Source organism: Podarcis tiliguerta (genome assembly GCF_965153285.1).
Source record: "Podarcis tiliguerta genome assembly, chromosome: 9".
NCBI lineage: Eukaryota > Metazoa > Chordata > Lepidosauria > Squamata > Lacertidae > Podarcis > Podarcis tiliguerta.
In genome coordinates, this window is record NC_139542.1 from 55,873,717 (window position 1) to 55,898,123 (window position 24,407).

A 24,407-nucleotide genomic window follows, 5' to 3' on the forward strand; every position below is an offset into this window, starting at 1 on the left:
TTTGGCGATGGCCTGTAATTCACACCAGTTTCTTCACTGTTTTAAAATGTCTTAATTCAATTACTTGTGTAACTGAAAGACCAGTAGACCTTCATCCTACACTCAGTTGCATGTGCCTGGTCCCTACGTGCATCAGGATCCTTTGACCTGTTACGGCCCACCCCACCCCAGCCCTGCCCTCTCCCAGGACCAAAATCCAGGTCCAGATCGCTTTGGCGATCGCACATCAATTGGATGCGCCTAGAATGACTTTTTAGGCACTTGTGAATGAGACTAGAGCAAGTATATATTCAGCTCTGGAGCTTATTGTAGTAAAAATATAATTTCAGATGAGGAAATACTAGCTAGCAAAAAGGCATGTTCAAAAACGTTCTTATTTGTTATTTTCTCATTATTATTATTATTTTATTTTCTTCTTTCCTGCAAGCTCATACATGAATTTTTAGTACTTAAGCTGAAAGCTGACTCATGTATTACAAACCAGGATACAAGCAGGTGACATAAGCATGAAAAATTGTTTTATCATTTTCCCCTGCAATGAAATACTTTGAATAAAGCTGAGCACCATCTGAATCACCAAGTGTCTGTCAGTATGCTTGTCAGTGCATATGTCCTTCCATAAGAAATAAACCTTTATTTTGTGAGTCAGACTGTCTGATGGGGCTTTAGACTGTGAAAATATGTTGGTAAGCACACCAACATACGCCTCTTTAATGGCATGCCCAGTAGAAGCACAACCACCACAGTTTACTGCTCCTAGATTGAGCTCAGGGGGAAAACTTTCACCAATTTGCAGAAGATGCCTAACTTGGACAGCACAGATTGGCTGGCTCATACGTCAATCACAAAGCCACACACAAGCACACCTCTCACGGAACTGTTTTTCAAGAGTAAAAAAGAAATAGTTTAACACGGTGTAATAAAATTTCTAGTGATGTATGGAAGTGAGAGCTGGACCATAAAGAAGGCTGATCGCCGAAGAATTGATGCTTTTGAATTATGGTGCTGCAGGAGACTCTTGAGAGTCCCATGGACTGCAAGAAGATCAAACGTATCCATTCTTAAGGAAATCAGCCCTGAGTGCTCACTGGAAGGACAGATCGTGAAGCTGAGGCTCCAGTACTTTGGCCACCTCATGAGGATTGAAGACTCCCTGGAAAAGACCCTGATGCTGGGAAAGATTGAGGGCACAGGGAGAAGGGGACGACAAAGGACGAGATGGCTGGACAGTGTTCTCGAAGCTACCAGCATGAGTTTGACCAAACTGTGGGAGGCAGTGGAAGACAGGAGGGCCTGGCGTGCTCTGGTCCATGGGGTCACGAAGAGTTAGACACGAGTAAACGACTAAACAACAACAAAATTTCATTTTAGAAACAAACTGCTGAACTAATGGGGGGGGGGCAAGGAGGACTAAGCATGCCCACCCAAAGCATGGTAGGGTATGAGGAGAGTTGAAGAAAAAGTTGCCGTGTGATAAAAATACCATACCCATTGAATAAATAAGGTGCAGTGAACCTGGAGGTTTGCCCTCTTTGCAAAGCAAAGGCTGTGTGATCTTTGATAAGCAAAGCCAGGGGGGAAATAAAATCTGCTCCTGTTCACAGCCTGACCTACCTTTATGATAACCCCAAACAGGGGTTGTTCTTCTTGCGGGTGACAGCCCTGCAGATGCTTTCAACTTACTTACAACTCCCATCGGCTCCAGCCAGCAACCAGAGCTTATGGGAGCTGTAGTCCAGAATATTCAGAAGGCATTATTCAAATCACTTTGAAGAATTTGCAAGAATTATCAGGAAAGGAAATGTCAGGGAAACAGAAAGAAGTTCTGTCTGAATGCAGTCTTCAACAAGTCTGTTGCTTGATGATACTGTGCAGTCTACAAAACTTTTTTTTTTTTTTAAGTGTGTCTCCCTAACGGCATTTGAAGGACCACCATAGATTTTCAGGTTTTTTGTTTTGGGCAGCTTTTATGTAATCAAGATGCATTGTAGTCATTTGTTGAGGGGCGGAAAAAACCTAAATCTGAGCTTCCCAACTGCCTTAGATATCAAATACTGTGCTCCTAAGCATATTATGTCCGAGAAAGATCCATTGAAATAAATAAGATTTATGTCCACATAATTTGTTTTGGTTCAGTGTGCCAGCAGCACAATGGCTCTCACAGCATTTTGAAGGCATCAACATACCATTTCTAAAGCAATTCATGCAGCTACAATCTATTACTTTTAAGTTCTCCTGGAAATTGTTAGCTATTGGAACCCTTTTTTAGCCTTCAGATGTGACTATAAATGTTATTATAGTCTTGCTTTAAACTGGGAGAAAAGGTAGGGACAGACATTACTTGGTAAAATAGCGCAGAAGCATCTCCTCATCAAGGTTTTGAACAATCTTTTTTACATTCTTATGTCGTGCTAGAAGATTTATTTAGAATTCCCAGTTTAATTTTGCTGTCCCCATAATAACAAGAACACTTTATTCAAAGTACTTCACATATGTTACCACACAATTATCCTTGCTGATCTACCTTCACAGGGCGACTGCGTTATTATCTCCAAGTTGGAAATGAAAGCTGAGTGGGTTTCACATGTTATACAGAGGCAAACCCAAGTCCCACCCACTGCAGTATATATCTCCAACAAACAGATGCAGACGATCACAGCTCCCTAAAAAGCAGAAACTGTACAATACAAATTTGCTAAGGTGTGGTTGCTGCATTACATTTGCATACAGAAATCTAAGGCTATGTCTAAACAATGCAATGTGTAAAATAAGAAAACTATGCCTTGCCTAAGGCAACCTGACAAGTCAATTCAGTTCTAGGGTGACCTAGTGGAATTAAAATAAAGCCAAAATAACATCTGTGCAAGCCCTGGAAATGTCCATCATCCTCCATATCAACAGAGGGTAAAAATGTACTCAAGTTTTTCTAGGGTCTAATATAAATAGGGGAATAATATTCGCATAGTGACCACACCTACATCAAGATGTATGTTCATTTATTCTTTAAAGTTAACACTTTTGTAGTTAAGAATGAACCAATTCAGAGGGAGTGGCATTTACATAACTGTATAATCACAGAACTGTTTTCTAATACCCACTCATTTAGCAGTTTCTGTTGGTTTTAACACTTAGGCTTCTTTTAAGTCAACAACAGCAGTTCAGCTCTTAAGTTAAACTGATTGCAAATATCTTACTATTTGCTTTGGATGACAGGTTCTTTCAGCAAGACTTTCTTCTCAGCATAAAAACGGGGGTTAGGGGAACTAACTTGAGAGACCATAATAGATCAGAGATAAATTCAACATAACCAGGGATCCTCAGATGCACTTTATGTCCCATCCTTCCTCAGAGGAGCTCAGGGTGGCGTGGCATATATAGATCTCCCCTTCCCCACTTTATTCCAACAACCACCTTGTCAGGTAGGCCCAGAGACAGTGACTGGACACATCACTGGCCAGACTATGAGCATGAGGACAATGCCAGATAGCCCTTGCTTTCAGCCAGAAATATGCTTAAAAACGCACTGTTAACAAAATGCTTCCAACTTTGCGCAGCAGAGAAGAGGGGAAACAGCCTTGAATGGGTATGTGTGAGAGAATGTTTGTGGACCATGGAACAATTTTAAGGGAAAATATGAACGAAGGGAATTTACAATATTAGACCTGGACTGCACTGCTAACAAAAGTATGAACCAAATCTCCTTCCGTTCATGGAAGGACTTTTGGATCCAGCCCAATAAAGCGTATAGAAGGCACAAATATCAAAGTCTCAGTACAAAATTAGTCTACAATTAAATATAGTGCCTTTTATGAATATCCATCTAGCAAATGAAGGCTTCAGTTAATCTCTAGCCAACATGTGATTCATGAATGCCTTGTAAAACTATTAGAAACACTTGTTTATTTTTACTATTTTTATTACTTTAACCAAGCTACAACTGGTAGTATTTCGGTCCTATCGCAGCTTAATAAAATCTATTTTAAAATCAAAAATCCCATACATTAATGTTTATACAGTTTCCTGGGGTAGGGGGGAAACACCCAAAAACGGTAATACAAAGAGAGACACAGGGAAGGGCTTATGCAAAACACATCCAAGAACATAACTCAAATGAATCCTTCTCTGCTCCATCAACTTTTCCTCATTATAAGTACCTGGAGGATAATGTTGAAGCCAGGGTCTGGGGTGTTATTATTAGCAATTTTAGCAAGAAGGCTGTAGCAACACATAGCACTGGCCTTGTCAGTGTGAGAAAGCTGGAACCCAGGTGCACTTATTAATTGGCAGCTGCAGGAAGTTGGTCAAAGGATAAAGCAGAAAAACCTAATGACAAAAACTGAGGTTGCATCCGTGCCATACATTTAAAGCACTCTTACACTGCTTTGACAGCTATAGTGCCTCACAACTCCAAACAAAAAGAATCCAGGGAACAATGGTTTATGGGCAGCATTAGAAATTTGTCAGGCGCCAGGCGCGTTTTGTACCCGAATACTGGCCACTTGTGCCTGATGTCTCCGCCATCTGGAGGTGCGTGCCTGTGAGTCCTTGGATCTTGACTGTTTTCACACAACAGCAACAAATCCTGCAGAATTCTATCCTATATTTTATCTGCACAATCAGAACGAATTTCAGGAACCAACAGGTTGTATTGAAAAATATGACTTTTGAGTCACCTGACTCCAAAATGGCAACTAGGCATTCCATTCTGGCGACTGTAATCCTGGTTTAAGGAGCCATGTGGCACCTAGTTTATATATCTGAGTTTCTAACACTCTTTATGGGTGATGCAACTCTGTGAGGAAACAATTCTCGGCACCCTTAACTACAGTTCTCATGCTTCTTTGAGCGAAGCCATTACTGCAAAAGAGGTATACGAGTGCTTTAAATGTTTGGTGTGGATGTGACCTTAACCTTTCAGCACATAAAGAGGTTCAGACTGCAGTCCCTTACACATTTAGCTGTCTGCGGGCAAACGCCGGCTCCCTCAGCCTGTAAGGCGAGATGAGAGTCGCAACCCCAGTCATTCACGACTGGACTTAACTGTCAGGGGTCCCTTTACCTTTAAAGTTTACTGAACTCATTAGGATTTCTGATACTGAGGAATTTAACAGTGCAATCCTGCCCATGTCTACCGAGAAGTAAGTACCACCAAGTTTAATGAAAAATTACCCTCAGGTTAAGTGTGCATAGGACTGCAGTCTTAATCATATGTGTAGGGCTGTCTAATTCACTTGCTACATTCCACTTTAAGAATTAAAAAGGCACACTTGCAAAATCTAGGCTCGTGGGGTTTTCCAGCATTTTATACATTCAGGTAAGAGCAGAGCCCTCAAAGAAGGCGCCATTATAAATGAGATGGAGACCATAAAATACTCTGAAAGGTGGGGTGGATACAGCTGTGTAGAAAAACAAGCTTGTAGTTCTGATTCCTGAGAGGTGCTGAACTCTTTTTCAAGGGATATAGTTTTTTTCAAATAAGGCACTTTAAGATCTCCTCACCCTTTCTTCACTCATGGCTAAAATACTTCAGCTGACAGACTCAAACCCTCTTTGAAAATGGTGACAAAACGAAGCAGATTGTTCTCATCTTGAGGCAAGCCATCCATCATCCTTCTCAGGCAGGCAAGTGAGGAGCAGCTGTCTCAGTGAGTAACTGGTCGCGACTTTTCTATTTTGTTTAATTTGTTATTTCTCTGGTTAATCAAAAACATCTGGTTTCAATTTTTTTCCACGTTCTGAAACCGGCTATTACTTTGCTGTATTTGTTTAAGAACATAAAAATTACACCCTTATTTCATCAAGGATTTCACCACCAAGACTATGTAAGGGGCAAATTCATAGCAGTCCTGCCCCACCCCATTCCTCGCCTCTTTTATGTGCAAGCATAATACGAGCATTGTTGTTTATGAGGGTGGAAACCATAGCCTTATATTAAAGTCATCTTGAGCTGCTAAGAAACCAAGTAATCTGTAGCCTGCTTAACTACATAGGGGTAACTCCATTCCCTTTGGTGACAAGTAAACTTCTGGTGTCTTTAACAACCAAAGCAAACAAAGAACTGAATGTTCTAGAAAGGCCTGAATGTTCTTCTAATTTACTGGTTTATTCTGCAGCTTACCCTTTTTCTTGCAGTTAAGAATATAGCAACACAGTAGCTGCTTTACTCCAAAACAGCAACCTTAGTCCAGTGAGATAGCAACTGCATTTCTCTACATGCATATACAGTACAATCATTTATTCATGTATTAATTACATCCAAATTAACCATGCTGTACACAAGCTAAAGGATGGTGTACACAGTCCAATAGCTCCCACTTTGCTCGTTTCTGGGCACAAGACAGCAAACATTGTGCCTGTACTCAGATGATGGCTTGTTTCAACTCTGGCAAACTATAACCACTAGCTAGCCCCAAACCAAAATTTGTTGTTGGCTTAATGGTTGCAGTTTGTTAGGGAGAAACAAACAATGATTATAGGTTCAGACACAATGCTAAGCTATTGCGTTTCTCATGCCGGGGAGAAGCAAAGTGGAAGCAATCAGGCTGAAGGCCCCGGCATGCAGCTCATGCAAAGTTCCTATTACATGGGAACGTGGCAAAGAGGTCCACAAAAGTTACAAGCGATATTAAGAGCAGGGTGGACACTGCCTCCCTGACCAAATTGCCCATCATCAGTAGCTGTGTCTTATTTGGATTAAGCTACAACAGCTTCACCCTCCTCCAGTCCATAACAAACTCTATCCAATCTCCAAATGACACCCCCCCCCCCGGTAATTTTATGTAGACGTTAAACAACATGGGGGAAAGAATATCATCTTATTTTGTTGTATCTCTCAACTGTACAGGGTTTGTGTGATTTGTGCAAATCCTCCTCCCTTTATTCTTCTTGGCATGGAATACAAATCCAGTCCAAAATCTACATGTTTATCAAAATTACATAAAATGAGAATACCTAAGTGCCTAAATGAATACCTCAGAAGTCAAGGTTTGAGGACAGAAATCTGGCTGAGTCTGCAATAACCTTGTGAAGTGAAAGGATAAGAAAGAGGGATTTATATCTAGATGTTAGGATAGAGATGATAAGGAAAACAGGAAAACAGGAAGACACAATGAGATAAAGGAGGTGCTGTGGGATTGGTGGAAGTCGATGTTTTGTTGTTTTTATAGTGTTTATATTATTAACTTGTAAGATATGGATTTGTTTTGGTTGCTTAGTTGTTGTTGCTTTTTCAGTTTTTCGAATGTTGGATTTTCTGTGTTGTGTATTGTTATTATTCGACTTAATGATGATTGTTTGGGCTTCTCCTCTTTTCGTGTTGTGTGGAAAATACTAATAAAATTTATTTAAATAAATAAATAAAAAGATGAGAACACCTCCATAGTTTCTGGATCTTTTCTGAAATCTCATTCATGTTACTCAGAACACACCCGCACCCATGAGTGGATTGTTCATAGCCTAGACTTTATTACAAGTTCCCTCTCCAGGCTAAGATATCACCATGGAGTAGATTGCTTTAGCAAGGGGGTTTAAATTTTAAAATGGAAAGTCCCCCAGACAACACAGAGCAAAGATTAAAGTCATTTCCAGACAAAAGAACAATCTGCTCTAAAACTATATTAGTGCTAGTCCCAATACATCCCAGTGGCTTTATATTGCCATTCAATTATTTACTTTTTTTCCTACTTCTGTGACATATAAATTTGACAGACTTATTATATTTGTTTCCGTATTATGACAAGTAAGTGGTCTTTGGGGCAACAACTGATCTTTTATGCGATGTATTCTGTGACGAGGAGCAATGAACTTTTAATAATATCAGCTGTTGCTGGTAAGTCAATATTATAGGTGGGGAAAGGAGAGTTGAGTCTTGCTATGGGGTAGAAAGGGTTTTTAAAAATCTGGAGGATGTACAATTTGGTACTGGTGTATACCCCCCCCCAAAAAAGTAAACAAAAGTCAGGAAATGGCAAAGCATTCTTGAGAGGCATATTTTTGGCTGGCTGCTCATTTTTCCAGAACTCAGTCCATAATACAGTGGTACATACGCTTCAGGTTTCATACACTTCAAGTTACAGACTCCGCTAACCCAGAAATATTACCTCTGGTTAAGAACTTTGCTTCAGGATGAGAACAGAAATCGTGCTCCAGCGGCACAGCAGCAGCAGGAGGCCCCATTGGCTAAAGTGTACTTAAGTACTTAACCCAAGTTTCCACTGTATGTGGAAACTTGTTACTGTCCATATTTTTAGTAGTGTTATGTGTTTCTCATAAGAAATTAATCCAAACAACAGTACAGTTTGCCTTAATGATGAATCGAGGGGCTTTCTATGAGCTTCTGCACTACCCATATAAAGAATTATGGGAACTGTAGTTTGTTAACTGTGTTGAGAGTTGTTAGGAGATGCCTATTTTCCTCACACAGCTAAAATTTGCAGAGTATTTTAACAGTCAATTCCATTTCAAAGGGAATTCTGAGAAAAGAATAGGGAGTCTCCTGACAACTCTCAATACACTTAACTATAATTTCCAGGGTTTTGGGGGGAAGCCATGACTGTTCAAAGTGATACAGTAATGTTTTAACTGTATAGTGCAGATGGGAACATAGGTAATGCATTTGGTACTGAGAAGAATTTGGTACAAATGAAAACACGTGAGTCATGTTCTTGCTCGTATTTTGGTTTATTTGGTGTATTCTGGTTGTAAAGTCTTCTGTTGTAAAGATTATATAGACTAAAATAAAAAAGGATAAAACTCTGTTACATCAAGAATTTGGGTTATATGTTGACTTAAAACCTGGGTTGAGGTCCCAGAATATCTTGGTTCCCATCTTGCCTGTTGGATCAACTCAGTGGGGGCCCTTACGCAAGCTACTCTCTTTCAGCCCCAGCCCCCATCTGCAAAAGGAGGGCTTATGATCAGCTATCTGGCAGGGATAGTGTAAGGACAGCAAGACAATCTATGTGAAAAGCTTTGCACACTTCAGAGTGCCAAGATTATCTGGATGTCAGCAGGTTCTCCATCCCTGGTCTCACACCTGTGTACTTCTGTGTTCACAAATACAGTGGTACCTTGGGTTAAGAACTTAATTCGTTCTGGAGATCAGTTCTTAACCTGAAACTGTTCTTAACCTGAAGCACCACTTTAGCTAGTGGGGCCTCCTGCTGCTGTCATGCCGCCGGAGCACAATTTCTGTTCTCATCCTGAAGCAAAGTTCTTAACCCAAAGTACTATTTCTGGGTTAGCGGAGTCTGTAACCTGAAGTGTATGTAACCTGAAGCGTATGTAACTAGAGGTACCACTGTACTATGCCAGTATGGTGTAGTAGCAGACAGACATGAACCAGAGTCCTTGGTTTCAAATAAAATTCATCTATAAGCCTCACTAGACAGCCTAACAGGACTTGTTAAGAGGATAAAATGAGACAATCATGTGTCTCCAGAGCACCCTGTAAGGAGTATGGTTTTTTACTTCCCCTTCAAACTTACGTTAATGGAAAACTGCTTGCCTCTGTGAGACCCTTGTTCAGCCAAGGAAGAGCCTCAGCAAATTGCTGTTACACCTCTGCTTTGAAATGCCCTTCTATTTTGACATGTGTTGTTACAAGGCAACAACTCTGTTGCTGTTGCACAGAGGGGCTCAAATGGCGCTAGTTAAGACTGATTTAAATAACTAAGAGAAGAAGTTTGTCTTTTGGAGGTTAAGGAAAATATTGCGGGGGTGATAATTTCCATAGTGACAGACGATCCATTAAAGTATCATGACGTGCATATCTGAGACTGTGTGCCTCTAGGTCCACACTCCAGATGTATCTAGGGAGGCACAGTGGTGAAACTGGCCAATTTCTTCAGTGGGAATTCAAATAGGTGCCCACTAGAAAAAGGGGGTGGAGCTGATGTACCAGCTTTCCGTACCCTACTGTCAATCATAAATCAGTGGTGAGGTTCCATGGCCTACCAACAAGCCAATACTAGCTTAGTATTGCCACTGCCTCACAGCAGCTGTCCAGGGCTTAGGCAGGTCTTCCCAAGCTCCACCTACAGATGTCAGGGATCCCAGAGATCTGGGATCTTTTATACACAAAGCATACCATCTACTGCTGAGTTACATGTTTTGATAAACATGTACAGTGGTACCTCGGGTTAAGTACTTAATTCGTTCTGGAGATCCGTACTTAACCTGAAACTGTTCTTAACCTGAAGCACCACTTTAGTTAATGGGGCCTCCTGCTGCTGCTGCGCCGCGGGAGCCCGATTTCTGTTCTCATCCTGAAGCAAAGTTCTTAACCTGAAGCACTATTTCTGGGTTAGCGGAGTCTGTAACCTGAAGCATATGTAACCTGAAGCGTATGTAACCCAAGGTACCACTGTAGATGTTGGCATACAACACTGAGCACTAGAATAGCTCCAAACAAGGCACAACCTTGTTGGACAAGAGAGACATCCAAGGATAAAAAGCCAGGCAATATACCGTATTTTTTGCTCTATAAGACTCACTTTTTCCCTCCTAAAAAGTAAGGGGAAATGTGTGTGCGTCTTATAGAGCGAATGCAGGCTGCGCAGCTATCCCAGAAGCCAGAACAGCAAGAGGGGTTGCTGCTTTCACTACGCAGCGATCCCTCTTGCTGTTCTGGCTTCTGAGATTCAGAATATTTTTTTCTTGTTTTCCTCCTCCAAAAACTAGGTGCATCTTGTGGTCTGGTGTGTCTTATAGAGCGAAAAATACGGTAATCTTGAAAACATAGACAATCTGAACCAGTTGATCAGGAATTCCAGCAGAATACAAGGGAAGCGGAGACATCATACTTAGCTCACCCTGCCACACTTCCAAAGACATGAAACCGCAAAGCGTTAACCTGTAATGGGCTGAGATGATATATATCAAAAAACCCATTATGCTACTGCTGAAGTCGTACTTTGTTAAAGCCATCACCTGTTCCTGTAGTTCTCAGTGATTTAATTCAACTTTCTGGATAATCAACTTATCCAAAAATTGCACCACTTACGCTTTAACTACTGATTTAAGGTATTCACTTTGCGTTTGAAAACAGAAGCTTTCCAAATTAGAAGAGCCATCATTTCACATGACAGTAAGGCCTCCTTGCTGTCAGCAGGGAAATTATCCTTTTACCAGAACCCAGATGCTAAGCACGGTATCACATGCTTGCCATATAACGCTTGATTGTAATGTTATGTCAAAGGGCAGGAAGGGGAAAGGAAAACAGTCCTATTATGTCTCAGTGCCACTCAGCTCTCTCTGCTTCCCCTAATCAGTGTTGCGGTAGAGAGAGCAAGAGGAAGAGAAATGGACAGAATCATAAGAGCGTGGCAGAATTGACAGCTTGAGGCGCTAAATGCAGGGAGAGAAAAGAGAGCGTAAGCATCATGGGTAACTGGCAAAAAAGTAGGAGTCACAATTCTATAAATCAGCAGAAGACCATCACTGCAGCACACACCATTTTGTTGGAGCTATAAAAACTGTATTTCAAAAATAAATTTCTAAATGGCTTGACCTGGAAATGTTACTTGTTTTCTGTCTAAGAGCCAAGCTATGCAGTCAGCAGCCTCATGTGACCTACCCATTTCCAGACTGTATCAATTCAGACAGCTGGTGGCCATGAAAGTGTGAGTGTCTAAATGCTCCCTTACATTAAAAAAAGCTCTCTGTAAATCCACAAAGAGCACATTAGAGAGAAGGTTCTAGACTAACCTCTCTGTCTGTAGAATGCTAGTTATCTGTGAGCAGGGATATCTGATATTGGGGAACATCATCATCATCATCATCATCATTAATTTATTTATACCCCACCCATCTGGCTGGGTTTCCTCAGCCACTCTGAAACAGAATTCCAAAACCAGATGAAGGGTTTTAACATATGTAGCAGGAAACATACTTTGAACATATGTACAAAAGATTAAAAATACATTAAGATACTTAATGCCATACCTGCAATATGAAGAGATATTATCCATATGTATCATGTAAGGATACTACCAACTGAGTAAGATTTGCTTTGTGATTAATGTATACTGAAGGTAGCTGCAACTGCTTTGGAAGGAAATGACTGGCTGGCGCATCATACAAGCCCTTGTTTATTTTGCTTCTACTTCCAGTTATTATTTCTGTGGTGAGAATGAGTGTTACAGGAGAAATATCTTTGTGCTTATTTGCTTTACTTAACATTCTCTCTGGCATTTTGAATGAGTAATTTATGTAACAAAGCAAGCGTTTAAAAAAACAACCTTTCTTTGGAAAATGAATGCAGCGTTCTGAGAATGTTTTGCTTTAAATGCTGTTCTTCTATGGATGCAGGCATCCTTATCAGTCCAGAGATCACAGTGGAAGTGATTAAAAAATATCTCCAGGAAGGGTGTTTTCAGTTAGCTTGGAAGTGAAAAATGTTGAATGACTGATAAAATTAACAACAACCTACAGGCTGACTGGCTCCATAAACAAAAAGTACTCTCTAGAAGTATTATAGTTCTGATTCACACACAGAGAGAGAGCTGAGAATTTATGAAATTAAATGCTAAGTTCTTACCTGAATTTTTAGTCATTTAATTTTCTTTTAAGCAAGGAGTGGCTTTGTTTTCAAAAAGACTGGGTATGTCAAGGAGTCATTACATCAAGAAATCTCACAGCAAATTAAAATAAATGTGTGTTGTTTTTTAAAGAAGGAGAAACAGAATTCCAAAACCAGATGAAGGGTTTTAACATATGTAGCAGAAAACATACTTTGAACATATGTACGATATTACAAGTTTGATTCAAGAAGCAAAGCTGTGACAGAGCTTTGCTCAAGATGTCCAGGCATTTAGCTCTCAAGCTTCTGCCAGACATGGTTCATAGATGGATCTATGATGTGACTCAGAGCTGGATTCCTGCATTACTTTGATACAGAAGAAAGGAAGGAAGGAAGGAAGCTCTTGAGGGCTGGGTTTTCTTGCAATTTAAAAAAAGACAGGACGTGCTCCTTTCCTTACACAGCTTTAGTGTTCATGGCTGGAAAACCCAACAATTTAAATGTATCTGCACCATTCACAATTAATGGCAGCCAATTTGCATCTGACCATTTTAACTTGAGTAAAAGGTAAAGGGACCCCTGACCATTAGGTCCAGTCGTGACTGACTCTGGGGTTGCGGCGCTCATCTCGCTTTATTGGCCGAGGAAGCCGGCATACAGGTCATGTGGCCAGCATGATTAAGCCGCTTCTGGCGAACCAGAGCAGCGCACGGAAACGCCGTTTACCTTCCCGCCGGAGCGGTACCTATTTATTTATTTACTTGCACTTTGACGTGCTTTCGAACTGCTAGGTGGGCAGGAGCAGGGACCGAGCAATGGGAGCTCACCCCGTCGCGGGGATTCGAACCGCGACCTTCTGATCCGCAAGTCCTAGGCTCTGTGGTTTAACCCACAGCGCCACCCACGTCCATTTAACTTGGGAGGAAGTGCTTAAACCTTTCCCCACCCCTACTCTTTCCTCAGCATTATGAGCCCAGCCAACGCACCAATACATTTTTCAATCAAATGCTGGAATAACGTTGCAAAGAAAAGACAGCAAACAAGCAGGAAAAGGATTAAGCACCTCTTAGCCTGCCTATCCCTTCTTCCTGGCAAACATCCCTCTACACCGCTCCTTTGCATACTGGCTCCAAACAATGGGTTAAGAATCTCCTCTATTTGTGGATGCATGTGAAGTTCTAGCAGCAGAAACTTCCTGCACCCAAATTTAGAAAGTAGAGAGCGAATGGGGTATTATAAAAACAGCTCCTTATAAGGAAATAATAGTCCAATCCATTAAATACTTCTTCTAAACAAGATCCCATTACAATATACGAGACTTGCGAGAGAGAGTTTCCATATACTCAGCAGTTTCCACAGTTTCTTGAGAGGTTTATACCACAAGTAGAAATCGACAAAATATGAGAGAAGGAAGGATTTCCTCAACAGTAGAAGAAAGCGGATCCCATTCAGGATGTCTCTGAAAAGACTGGTAGGATGGCCATGTCTCTGACTTTACAGTCTTCTACTTGACTTGGCCCAAGTCTGGTTTAAAGTTTAAGAACCATATGAAGGGAGATCAGGGGCCTTGATGTTGCCCATCAACAGCTGCCACCTGGGCAGGTCCCATTACGGTGTGCTGTACTGTATTTTTATTTAATGCATCACACGTATCTGTAAATTTGTATTTACGCAAATGAATGGACACATACAAAGCATATGCAAAACCTGGTCCTTTTTTTTTTTAAGATGCATTATCTCTTTATTTGATGACTTGTAAGCCGGTACAGTAGCGCTTCGACTTGAACAAAGCATTCCAAAAGGACTGCTTCAGCAACTAAATTTATTCTTGCTTTGACTCCCTGGGTCTTCCAGGCAACTGAAGCAAAACTGAGAAAATTTAGCTCAGACCAGCCTTCTCAACGGGTTCTTTGGGCATTTATAGATGAGCTGTTTATGGAGCATTCATCCTGTTTTGTTTGCAGGAGATCAGATTTAGTTGGATATTTAATGAGCATTCATTCTGATTTGTTTGTGGGGAGGTTAGATGCTGCTGCGTCAATGCAAGTGTTATCCTACACTTTCCAATGCATTCTCCTGTCACTTTCCTTGTTGCAAAAAGCCTGGTGTTTTGGAGAAATAGTTTTGTTCTGCAATCAACTATAAGCATGCCAGTATGTGATTGAATCCCACCCCAAAACAGCAACTCTCTTAAAGCGCTTTTAGCCAAATCCCAAATCCCTGCAGTAGCAGGCTGAAGCATATTTCCTAGTGGCAGGAGTGGAAAATGTGTTAGCATTGCCAATTGTGGTCTGGGGAACAGGCAAGTGGTTGTAAGAAAATTGGTGAAGGTCAGAAAAAAATAGAAAGTCTCAACTGTGGGTCCTCTGTTGGGTCCTTTGTGGATGGCTTCAGCATCCACATAGATGGACACTGACATCTTCAACATTTATTTTGCATTTATTTATATTTGCCTTGACGACTCAGAACAAAAGGTATTTCCAAATAGCTTAATGGACGGCAATTTACCTTCTCATCAACTTCTAAAGATTAACAAATTAAATGCCAGGTAGTTTTGAATATCTACTATCCACTGAGTTATATGGATACACTCAGCCAGAAATAAGAATTCAAACCTGAAACATCGGGTAAACCCCAACATACTCAAAGTAGACCCATTGAAATAAATGGACTTAAGGATTCTTAGGATGACTAACACTGGTTATTGCCCATCATTTTCCTTTGATGGTCTAAACTTTACAGAATTTCCCTTTTAGTATACAGTGGTACCTCGGGTTACAGACGCTTTAGGTTACAGACTCCGCTAACCCAGAAATATTACCTCGGGTTAAGAACTTTGCTTCAGGATGAGAACGGAAATCGTGTGGCAAGGGCAGGAGGCCCCATTAGCTAAAGTGGTACCTCAGGTTAAGAACAGTTTCAGGTTAAGAACGGACCTCCAGAACTAATTAAGTTCTTAACCCAAAGTGCCACTGTATTCTAGTATTTATTTATTTTTAACTTTCAGCCAAGGTAAGTTCAGTCACTTTTATTTCACATAAACTTACAGTGAGCTTCTATGGAGTGGTTTTGTGCCTAACACTTTGAAAAACAGGGACCAGGAGAGAAACACAACCCAAGTGTGGAATGGAATATTATTGTAACATGCCCAAGAAAATTTCACCTTAGGAAATGAAAGATCAATTACTTCTAGTAGACACATTTCCTGTGTGCAGTTAATGAGAAAATGCAATCATCGTGGGGTCAATCTTATTGAAATGAAACTGTATTACAAGCTCATTACTCTCCAGCCCTGATGAGACTGCAGGTGTTAGCAACTAGTGCAGCTCCACCTGCTGTTTGTAAGAACTAGGCCACCGTCTCTAAAGCACAAGACCAAAGTCTATCCTCTTGTTCATAAAGAAGAGAGAGCTGGAAAGTGGAGCAGGTTGTGTAGGTGGTCACCCCCATGACCAGTTGCTTACGAGGCTGCTGTAGGGCATTTCTAGAAACAATAATGGAAAGTTCTTTTTATCAGGACACCTGTCCAGTTAAGAGTCTGTAGAGCATCAGATTTATTCATCTTTAAGGCTGCTGGGATTTAGAACTCAGGAAAGCAAAAGCAAAAGATTTAATTATATATGCCAAGCTTGTAAATAAGCCCAGAAAAGTTTAAAGCCTGCCCACCACACCACACCCAAAAACAGCTAGTTGTTTGTTTTCTATGCTATAGAGGAGATGAAACCTGATCACTCTTCAGGACAAGAGCTGGTCAAGAATCACTCCATAGGCCAGGTCTGACTTCTAGGCCAAGAGATCCACCACATTTTAATCTTAGTGTGGTAAATGTTTTGCCCTCAGTTCCACTGATTAAATAAATAAAAATCAAAACTTGTAAGAATGAGATATAGTGGTACCTTGGGTTAAAAACTTAATTCGTTACAGAGGTCTGTTCTTAACCTGAAACTGTTCTTAACCTGAAGCACCACTTTAGCTAATGGGGCCTCCTGCTGCTGCCACGCCACTGGAGCATGATTTCTGTTCTCATCCTGAAGCAAAGTTCTTAACCCGAGGTACTATTTCTGGGTTAGCGGAGTCTGTAACCTGAAGCGTATGTAACCCAAGGTACGACTGTATTCCCATCTCTTTGGCCTGTAATTGGTCTAGCCAATAGCTACATGGAGAGTTTACATTTTTGGCTTGCCTGGACTGTAGCACCAAAATACACCTTCAGTCTCCAGGGAGCTGCCTTGGAAACAGAACAAGCCCAAATACCTTGACTAACAACAACAAAAACTTGGCTAACCACACCTCAAGTTTGTAGGGACAGAAGGCTCATGGAAAGAAATATTCTATGCCTTCTAATGCTGAGCAAGACCTTAGTCTTTGAACACTTAGTAAAATCAATGGGCTACATTGTTGATTCAACAATATGCCCTCTGTAGAAGGCAGTGCTATATTGTTCCAGTAACGGCGGATGGAAAGAATCATGCCTCAGAGAGCCAGAAAGGAACAGATTGACATCTCTGGAAGCCAAGAAACAAAGACAAATAAGGATGAATGGCCAAGATACTGGGCAGCCAAACAGCTTCTGCACAGGACAAGTAAAGTGAACCAGCAATAACAGAAGCCCCAGAAAGATTAATTTTGCTGTGATGGGGTGGCTTTTTTCATCTGGGATAATGATCCCTTATCTTAATTTTATCTTATCTATTTACAGGAAGGAATGGCATACAAGAAGCTCAACTCAAGAAGAGACCACTTCTGGCTCACTGAAGGCTCAACTTCACCTTGAAACGGATGATGAGAAAAATCCCAGAGTTCCACTATTTTCAGCCATTCAACATCTGCAGCATGGTTTTGTCTGCACTTCACCTGATCTGAGAATATCTGCATCAGCTTGAGCCCAATAAGGTGAACAGTGCGCTCAATGCATGCGCTCTAACCTCAGTGAATTTCAACATGAATCGGTCTAGACCAGAAGTTGTTCTTCCACAACTTGCTGGACTGCAACTCCCATAATCCTTGACTGTTGACCATGCTAACTGAAGTTGACTGGAGTTGGAGACCAACACATCTGGAGGGCATTCCTTGATTCCTTCATCCCTGATGATAGTCATCCTCCATAGGAAGTACCTGATCAAGGCCTGGGTCTCCCAGTTTTAGAAGGGATCAGGAGTTCTTTTCACTAATTCCACAGAGACAGAAGATTAACAGTACCTTACACATTGGAAATATTCCGATACCTCAACAATCTGACTGATGTGATTGGAAAGAGCCTACTTATTCACAGAGGCTGACTTCCAATTGCTCATGACACCAGTGGCTTTTATTTCTTTGACATTTAGAAACATTCTTGTATATTCCCGCTTATGAGAATTTGCTGTTACCTGCCCTGCAAGAGGAGCACCTACTATATGAACTTATAATACATACACATGATTGATTGGAGGATTGGCTTCTTGCCTAAGCACAATAATCAGATTCCAAATAGAAAGATGAATGGCATCGTCTACAGGCAGAAGCCGTCCACCCACATGGTCAATCCAAGCCAGAGTCAAGTCAGCTATCCATAAAAGTGGCAATTGCAGTCAGTCTATCCTCCTCGCTGCAAGCAGGAAAGAACAGTAGTGCCACTGACCAAGTCAAAGTACAGTGCACACAACCAATCTGCATTCTTTTCTTGTTTTCCTTCCCCATCATCAATTCCCCCCCCCCCGCCACAAACTGAAGGAATAGGTTGCCTGAAGGCAGAAACGCAGACAGAGCAAATGAGGTTTATAGAAGTGCCAAAGTTTAATGAATCTGCCAGTTTGGAAGCAGCACAACAATGTTATGTAGAAGGGAAAGCCAGGGGAAAGCCTCTCTAAGACATCTTTCTGGCTGTGAAAACACAGCACATTCTTGGCCAACTGAAGCAGATTCCTCTATCCTTTATTTTCATTTTCTTTTTTAAAGGCTGCATGTTGGATCCTCCATCTATTTGTTTCCCCATTGCAAAGATCAAACACGCAGCAGGCTCATGGTAAGCTCATCTCGAAGCTGAAGGAAGCCCTTTAAAGCAACCAAATACATACATAAACAAAGTTAACAGCCAGAGAGGATCTATATGGTTACCCCTACCCAAACAAGGCAGCAGATAGTCTGCAGCAGCTAAGATGATTTGGCTAATAATGATTCCGGCCCCATATACTTAACAGGTTTCTACCAGGAACTGCATGAAGAATTGTAAGTTTGCAACTAAGGTACTGGCTATGGACATATTCTCCTAATGTGACTGTACACAACTGTAAAGAAAGTTGGTTTAACACCAGTCATACCTTGTTGTATACAAGATGCCATCACTTACCGTAATGTAGGGACTTCAATACCCAATAAGCACCTGTATTAGGATCACAGTGACTTCAATCATATGTTGTAAATAAAAAACATGCCCTTTTCCCTTATGGGGTATCCAAGAGCCCATATAGAGTCCTTACATAGGTTCCCTATTGGTAGGAGAAAATAACAAGGCCAACCAGAGAATATTGAGAAGCAAAGCAGCTAGTAAGCTTGATCTTTATTGATCTGTTGCAACAGGGTGCTCCCCTCACCCGCAGGAGAGGAGGAGGACCCCCAAAATTGCCGTGCAAGGGCTTATAAAGACTTTTGAAATTCCCATTCTCTAGATCAAGACCACCCCCAGAAACATTCCACCTACATCACAGAAATTTAAATGTTGTTTTTCTCCTGTCACAGTTTATCTCCTGTCTGGCAAGTTACTTGATTGGAATGCCTGGGGAGCCTGGCCATTCTTTTGTAGTGGTAAAATACTTATTTCCTGGGCCAGGTCACAGGCTCACACCTTATTCAAACACACATATCCTTGAGACAGGTTGGTCTTCCTGTGTTGATCTATGTATGTGCAGTTATGAACATTACCATATATCTAAGACCATAAAATTCCTATCACACATGTTGCTAGAAATAGACCCAAATGAGCCTCTGTAGTATTTATAGTACAGGTACATCACATTTTACCCCAGTTGCCAAAAAATAAATAAATAAAAAGGGGTGGGAGAGCAGGAAATAAATCCTAGAAGGGCCAACTGAGAGCACGGTAAGCAAGGCAGGAGGCTTTAAAAAAACCTCTCATCCTTGCAATGGGCAGGAAAGAGACAAGGCCCATTCAGCACCAGCTTTGGACAGATAGGGATAGTTATGTGGGTCATTCTGACTTGACACGATTTTGCTTATACGCGCAATAGTCTGGAACGTAACCCCCATGTAAGGTGAGATCTACCCACATTTATATTCTCCCTTCCCTCAAAGTGGCATACATTGTCTTCTGCCCCATTTTATTCTCCATCTATTCTATGAGCTAGGGTGAGGTCCAAAGGGACAATTACTGGCTCAAGGTCCATCAAGGGAACTTCATGGCCAAGTGAGGACAGACCTAGTGCCACCAGGGGGGGGGACAGCTGGGCGACTGCTCTTTCAACCAAATCTGACTCCTTGCCACGGCTCTTCTGCCACCTCCAGTTCTTACCATGCTGTTTGCAGAGACTTTACCTGCTCATTCACCAATAGCAGACTTCTACAGGGCAGAGGGGAGGAAGGATGAGAGAGAGAGAGAAAGAAAAGAGCTAGGGTCACCCATTATGTGGCTAGGAAGCCCATACAAACCTGCAGCCACCCCGAGTGGGACTTTGAACCTTGTCTATTCAGTGTAATACAACATCCCAACAACTACACACCAGTCTGGGTGTTTTATTATTCTGCAGAAACTAGGGAATACAGAACCCTTCCCACATGCAAGGACAGAACATGTATCTTCCACCTCTGAGCACAACTCTAAATTGTGGCAAAAGGCAAGTCCCTTTCCCTTCCCCTCTTGGTGCTTCTCTGAAATGCCCTTGGATCGAAGATGGCCTCTGCTTCATAGCTGTATTAGGATTTGAGCTGAAGTTTACAAATACATTTTCTTGTCTAATGTATGGGAGATGTTCTAATCTAGACACCCTGTTATAACAAGAGGTTAGGATATTAAACAAGGAGCCTATTAAATATTTTCTGCCTACATGAATAATAGCTTCCATGAAAGAGGCAGGTTGGAATATTTGAAGTGCTATTTCATACTATTAGAGGCTTTACATGGTGGTTTTCTTGTCCATGTTGAAAAGGCAACTTATTTTCCTGGAGGACCACTTTGGCAAGCAACCAAGCAACTTTTGGCTCTTAAAAGCCCTGCCAAGAAGTAGCTCTTTTCCACACCACAGCTGGGCACTAGGTGACGGGTGCAGAAAGGCACATTTGATCTCCAGATTTTGACCCCTAAGATGCATAAACATAAGAGGGGAAAGAAAAGATTGTATTCAATGGTATCACCCAAGTAATGGCAAGGCTTCCGTTAGCAGAATGTGGAAGGAAGAAGTTTTCAACAATTTCTCCTTTCCCTGCAGCCTGCCCAACCTGCTAAATCTGTTCTGCAGAATCCGACAACTCTTTGGAGCAAATTTAAATCTAAATTTAAATCTCTAAATTCACTCCAGAGAGTTGTGGGCTTTTGCAGGGTGGAGGGGCTGTAGGGGGAGGGGAAGCGATGAAAACAACTTCCTCCCCCCCCCCCCCGTTCTGCTAATGGAAGGAAGCCTTGTCATCAATTGAATGATACCATTGAATACAACCCTCCTTTAACCCCTTACAAACTATTGAAAATTAACACCAATATTTCTACAACCAAATAACTATGTCCTTCTAACTGTAGCTGACACAGAACTGAAAAGAGATTTGCAGAAGGCTATTGCTGCAACTGTAAGAAGTAAGGTACACATACCTATTTTGCAAAACTACTCTTTGTTTTCACCATCTCATCCTAAGCTTCATGTATTGATTTTCCCCAGTTAGTGCAGGACTCTGGGAATTTTGATTTCCTTTCAATTTATCTTGTAACTCCAGCAGCATCACCCATGGGTGGGTAGTTTTAGCAGCTCAGAAAGCTATTAAGCTGAAGCTGTTTTTTTTCACAGTGCAAAACAAGGGAATAAAGAAAAGACAGCATGCAGAGGCAGGGGAAAATAAAGTATGAACATTAATGCTAAATATAGAAGATAAAAACTAATTAAGTCAATTTATGCATGTTTGCATCATTGCCTCCTCTAATTCAGTTTTGGAAGAAGTATGTGAGTAACAACATACAAGGCATAAGTAACTACAATACTTGTTAATTTTCATGTTAGTCTAGCCCTTCCCAAGGAGTTCAGAAAAAACATTTTTATAACCCTATTCAACAAAGAAAAAAACTGTATGAAGAACTGATGAAAAGCTGATATGTACCGTATTTTTCGCCCTATAGGACGCACTTTTTTCCCTCCAAAAATGAAGGGGCGGATACAGGCTTTCGCTGAAGCTTGGAGAGCAAGAGGGGTCGGTGCGCACCGACCCCTCTCGCTCTCCAGGCTTCAGGAAGCTATCAGCAAGCCTGGGGAGCCCGCGGGAGTTCCCGCAGGGCTCCCTAGGCTGCGGATAGCAGCCTGCCGCCTGGTGTGCGGGGCACCCTGAAGCAGAGCACCCCTCGCACCGGGCAGACATCCGCAGCGTGGGGAGCCCTGCGGATAGCAGCCTGCTGCACGGAGCTCGCTGAAGCAGAGCGCACCGCGCTTCGGGCAGACATCGGCCAGCCCCACAAGCTCGGGGGGCAGTGGGGAGGCGCAGCGCCGCCATCCCGCTGTTCCCCAACCTGGTTTTGGGGGGGAAATAAAGGGATTTTTCCCCCTTTATTCCCCCCCCCAAAAAACCTAGGTGCGTCCTATGGGACGGAGCATCCTATGGGATGAAAAATACGGTAACCTTGGAGCAGAACAAATAGCAATATGTTAATCAGAAGCCAAAAAGTTTGCTTCAACACCTTTCTAAATGGAGGTATAGCAGCGATTTGTGTACTAAGAACACATTACATATTATAAGAAGGAGAACAGAGAAAAAGGTTCACATTACTCAGTATTAACTCATACTGTGGAATTCTCAGATATCACAAAGAATGAAATAAAGAAATGAAAGCTGTGAGAAAATGCAAGTGAGCCACAGATTTAAGATTTAAAAGTCTTGCTAATCCCTGACTTTTCCACATCATATAATTAATTCCCACCCTACACTTTTTACTCCCCTCTTGCACCTTTTGAACTGCATATTCTGCCACCCTTGAAATTACATCAGCTGTAGAATGTTCCTTTAGGTTACAGCAAAGCATAAAAGAATTATTATTGCTCACAAAGAATTGCTAGCGATATTGTCAGGACCCGATATACAGGAGAATGTGCCCAGGCTTTGCATGGAGGTTTTTAAACTCAACGTTACCTGTGTGTGCACAGTTGCTGAAATATGGGACGTGAGTTGCAGTCGGAGATGCGCTTAAGCTGGAAGAAGAGCTTGAGGGGAAATCAGAGCCAGGGCCTATAAGAAGGCCAGGGCAGAAGGTCAGGTTCCTTGTACTTTATACCTTGCCCACCCAAAGGATTAACATGATGCAACAATCAGAGAGGTCATTGCTGCATAGCCCTTCTATATCTGCTCTGGGGCTTGAGCACCCATAATCCAAAGTAGTTTACATGGCTTATGTGCAGGAGACACACATTGTGCAGTAGGATGGGGAAGGAGAAGTTGTAGAGATTATCATATAGTTTAATAAGGAGCTAGGTACTTACTTAAAAAGTAAATAAGACAAAGAAATACTAATTTTTTTCACTCTTCATAACTCTGCATTAATAGTACATTTCCAAGCGCAATTCAAAGTGTTGGTGCTGATCTTTAAAGCCCTAAACCAGGGGTAGGCAACCTAAGGCCAGATGCAGCCCAATCACCTTCTCAATCCGGCCCACGGACGGTGTCAGCATGTTTTTACATGACTAGAATGTGCCGCAGCCCACTGACCACACACAAAGCCCACCCACTCGCATACTCTATAGGTTGGCCAACCAGGTCATTTGAGGCGCCAACAAGTCAGCAGAATACCTCCTTTTTCATATATTTTACCTCCTAACTCACCATATACTGCTTCTCGGCCAGCTGCTCACTTAACTGTCTCGCATCATCTTTCACGGAATCCACTAAGTACATTACATTATATATCACAAGGTGCATTGTTTTGTACCAAATCGCTGGCTATTACAGTCCCTCCAGTTGACTGCTGTGTCTGGGCTGAACGCTGGAAGTCTACAAGATGAATTTTTTATCACCTTTGACATGCTCGCCATTCTGCAACTGCTGGAGTAATACAATGTCACTCACAAGGTTATATCTGTCACTCAGCTAAATCACTCTTCATCCTACCTTCTGTGAAAACATTCTTACCATCTATTCTGCTTGCTTTCAAGTGAAGCAAACTAATGGTAGGAACCATTCAAAAGAACTTGATCCTAATTTTATGACATGGAGACATCTCTGCTTGAACGTTCTCCCTAAAATCAACAGCACTAACTTCCAAATTAATGCATTTGGATTGGTGTACAGTGGTACCTTGGGCTAAGAACATAATTCGTTCTGGAGGTCCGTACTTAACCTGAAACTGTTCTTAACCTGAAGCACCACTTTAGCTAATGGAGCCTCCTGCTGCTGCTGCGCCACCGGAGTACAATTTCTGTTCTCATCCTGAAGCAAAGTTCTTAACCTGAAGCATTATTACTGGGTTAGTGGAGTCTGTAACCTGAAGCGTATGTAACCTGAAGGGTATGTAACCCGAGGTACCACTGTATAATACTTTCCCATGACAAACCAAAAACGTACGTTCATAAAATGACCTGTTGACAAATAATCAACATGCACGTTCAAGGATTACAGCTGGAGCAGAAAGCAGGATTCATTTGATTCCTTTCTTAGTACTCTTGTTTTGAATACATGCAATTTACTCCAAAATTATACAAAGAAAGTTGTT

At 41.7% G+C, this 24,407-nt stretch overlaps 1 protein-coding gene across 22 annotated transcripts in view; it reads right to left on the minus strand.

Moving 5' to 3' along the window:
* APBB2 (amyloid beta precursor protein binding family B member 2) overlaps nt 1-24,407 on the minus strand; it is a 170,071-nt gene that overhangs the window by 122,599 nt on the left and 23,065 nt on the right. Inside the window, exons 2-3 of one of the 22 annotated variants that reach the window (XM_083458187.1) lie at nt 20,774-20,812; nt 18,849-18,901 (exon numbers count right to left, since the gene is read on the minus strand). The exons of 20 other annotated variants lie outside the window; for them this stretch is intronic. The gene's annotated coding sequence lies outside the window, so the exon portion shown is untranslated. Of the gene's footprint in view, nt 1-18,848; nt 18,902-20,773; nt 20,813-21,314; nt 21,476-24,407 lie in introns of those variants that run through there. One more of the 22 variants, XM_083458180.1, reaches the window with a different exon arrangement.